Raw genomic sequence first — 4017 nt, 5'->3', positions numbered from 1 at the left:
CTTTTCTGATCCTCTCAGCATCCCCGTGGGGTTAGCAGTCCAGCAATTTGAATTCCCATCTAACCCATGAGTAAAACAAAATTCAGAGATAAAATGATCCACCCACAGTCACACAGCTGGTAAGTGACAGATTGGGGACTTAAATACAGGTCTTCCATCCTCTGCCACACCAGTGCTTGCCACTTTCCCAACCACGCAGCCTGTTAATAATACAGAGACTAAATGAAAAACAGAGCTGAGTGTATTAAACTTCCCAGGCAAGGGAGACCTGTGATTGGAATCAGTCACCCGAAATAGCACTGAACATGTCTTAAATAAATTACACTGAGTAAGCGTAGATGTTCATCAGTTCTGAAGGAAGCAGGAAAAGGTCCCAAACGGCTGTGACAGAAGTACATGACATACCCTGCACTCTGACTTGTCCAGGCTCACAAGAGGGCTAATTTTGTTTTGTTCTGTCTTTTTTTGTCTCCTGATAGGATTTTGACCAGAAAAAAATTTCTGAAGAAATCTGATGGAAAAACACACATATTCTTGGTACTATACTATGTTCTTGATACTAATTCCCCACAAGGCTCCTTAGTTTCCTACCCTTGAAGCTCAGTAGCGGGCAGCTTTCCCAGCTGCAGAGTCACACCCTCCAGCAGGGGCAGGGGGGCGTAGCCAGGCAGGGAGAATCTCAGTCCAGGTCACCACCCAGGAGGCCCACTGTAAGTGTGACATTTGAAGTTGGAGCCTTCTCGGGTTTTTGTCCTTTTAAAATAGCTACATGGGTCTTGCACTTGCCCCAAAGAAAATTTGTATTTGTTTTAGTATAAAAATAATATAGTCTTCATATTGTCACATAAAGTGGTTATTCCAGGATGAAAGGCTATAATTATCCTGTGGTTTCCCCAGCGGCTGGCTGCCTATTTTCTCAGCTCTAGATCGAAGAATTCCAGGAGTGACATCCACCTTGTTTAGCGCCTTCCTCCCTACGCTGTGCCCTCTGGCTCACCCAGCTTCCCTTCCCCGCGCTCAGGGCTCAGAGTCCTGCTCTGCCCTGCTCAACTATGTCTCCTGGACCTTTTGTGTCTTCTTCTTCAAGATCATGCCAAATCACTGTCTAACATGGACTGTTTTATGTGTTTCCCCCTCCTAAGTAAGGCACTTGTCATTTCACATGAGGTTTCAGCATCGCAGCAGAGACTTTCATAAGAGATATTTGGGGCAGGAAGAGCACCATGGCAGCTGTCAGGCCACACCACGAAGGCAGCCACCGTGGCTCTTGCAAATCCCAAAGCTGAGAGAGTGGCTGGTGAAGTTACCACAGCAGAAGCCAGAGGGTTTTAGGTCCTGTTTATTCAGATAGCTTTTCTGGGCTGCCGCCGTGATATACTTACCTATACTCGGTAGGGTTCAACTTTCAGATCTGATGGAAAGAGATGACAGCAAATGACAACAGGATTCACAGAAAGGTTCACCTGGGCCCATGTTGGTCTCCAGGTTCCTAGGAGACCAAAAATGATGGCTGTACTTGGTTTGTCCTTCGGGTAAACCATGGCTCATTGAGATTTGAATCTGTTTCCACTCTGTCCTGTTAAAATTGTCAGGACCTGCTCTCCTGTGAGTAAAAGTGTTAATTACATTTTCAAAGCTGTAAACTCAACAGAATGGTTTTGGAAGGTGGTGGGAGGATGAATAAGTGCTTAGAGACACTGTCTGCACTGGCTTTGCACACACATCCATTTCTTCCCACAGGGTGCCACACAGATTACACCTCTGGGGATCTGTGGGGTGTTTTTGCTATGCATCTGTGTGTGTGTGTGTGTGTGTGTGTGTGTGTGTGTGTGTGTGTGTGTGTGTGTGTGTGTGTGGCTGTGTAGGTGTATATATGGTGGAGGTGATCTTTTTTGTTTAATTGCAGGTTAATCTGGAGATCCTAAAAGTTGCTATGTAGACACCATCTGGGAAATCAAAATCTTCTATTTGCTTTTAATATAGTCACAGGCCACATATTTGCTGCATCTATGTACCACATGGAACAGACATATTTTTATGGTGTCAACTGGAGCCCATCATTTCTCTTTGGAAATATCCAATCTCTACCCACAGACACAGTTTAGACAACATGTCCCTGTGCCCTGTCCTCCTGCCATAGCTAGTGGACCCACTGGAGTCTCAAATTGATTGGCTGGGCAGCACCGACCTGGTTCTCTCACACGGTGGTGTGCCCTAGAATGGACAGGTAGAGAAGAGTTAAGTGCCTGGAGAAGAGTGGAAGAACATTCCCTTTAGTTTTTCTCTCCTGATTTGGAAGTTTTACAATCATTTTCTGTGTCTTTTTAGTAGTTATTCTTAATATGAAAAAGCATACTCAATTTGTCTCTATTAATATTTCCACCCTTTTCCTGCATATTTGAAAACCTTCCAGTCTTAGCATGTTAACATGTTACATGTCCAGTGCTTTAATTTCACCTTGTTTCTGTATCTCAAAATAGTCAGTTGTTACTATTGTTGCTAATGCTTATTTAGATTTGCCCATATGATTACAATTTCTTCATTCACTGTACTTCTTGAGACCAGGGGCATCTGGTTATAAAATCTCAGGGAGGCTTACCTTACATTTGGTAGGTATATTCTGCAGATGAGAGATAACAGATTTTTTCTTTTATACTTTATCTATGCAATTTCATCATTCAATATATCTATGTCCTTATTGCCTTTTTATCTGGTAAATTTGTCAGATTCTTGAAAGCATCCTAACATTATCTCCCAGAGTTTTGATTTGAGCACTAAATAAAATGATGTATGTGAGCATATCAAACATCTGGCCCAGGGCTTTGCTGTTGAGTCAGTGTGTGCTTTCTCTTCTCTTTCCTTCTCTTTCTCCTCTTCTCAAAATGGTCCATGTTTTTGACGACCTTTGGGGTCATGGTGTACAATCTGCAACAACCCTGTTTTACCTTAATATAATTTTATTTGGGGGATCTCACAGTGCTAGAAGCTTGATGTACAAAATTAAGCTGAGCTGCCCCTGAAGCCTGCATCCCAGGGGGCCAGCCATCCTCGGCATTCCTTGGCATTCCTTGGCTTGTATCTGCATCACTCCAGTGATGCCTTCACCACCACATGGCCTCCTTCCCTGTATGTCTCTACGTGTCCTCTCCTCTCTCGTGGTAACACCAGGTATTGAATTAGGGCCTGCTCCAATGTAATATGGCCATGTCCTAACGAATTACATCAGCAAAAACTCCATTTTCAAATAACTTCCTATTCTGAAGTTCTGGGTGGATGTGAATATTTGGAGGACTCTATTAACCCACTATAAGGGATGGTGTGTATGGGGAATACTGGTCCAATTCTTTCAGTGAGTCTATCACTCCCCCTCATCTTTACTGGGGCCAGCCGTCCCTGAAAGAGGCTTTAAGGTAACCTTGGGAGCGAAAGTCATGGTAGATTGAATGGTAGAGTGCTGTCCTGAGCACCATGGGCCATGATAGGAAGGTGTTCTAATAAAAGAGCCCCAAGTTCCCTTTTGTGAACTGGAAAAGCTCAGGCTGCACACCCTGCAGGGCCCAGAACAATGAACCTCCTCCTCATTCTCTTTTTTGTGTACCTGATAAAGGGCTCTGACTAAAAGCAAGAATATACAGCCGGCCAGGGGCCATCTTACACTGAAGTCCACAGAGGAACAACGGAAGCCTGCGAGGAGGGATAAGGGCGATCATATGTATGGCAGAAGTAGTGTGGGATAGGGACCCACAGCTTTGTCTGCAGTGAACACACAGGCTCAAAGTTCTGGGGCAGGAATGGCTGGCAAGCAAGAGGATGCTGGCAGACATTGGGAAAGGTTTGTCTCGGGAAGAATGTTTAGGCGAGAGTTATAAATTCATTCAACAAACCCTTCCTGAAGGCCCCCTGGGTGCCAGGCACTGTATTAGATTGTGTATCTCTTTTTTAATATAACTAAAATACCACAAATAATATTTCTTCAGATTATTTAATAAAAAATATGGGAAAGCTCATCAGAAGATG

This window comes from Manis javanica, chromosome 8 (assembly GCF_040802235.1).
Source record: "Manis javanica isolate MJ-LG chromosome 8, MJ_LKY, whole genome shotgun sequence".
NCBI lineage: Eukaryota > Metazoa > Chordata > Mammalia > Pholidota > Manidae > Manis > Manis javanica.
This window is presented reverse-complemented; position numbering follows the sequence as displayed.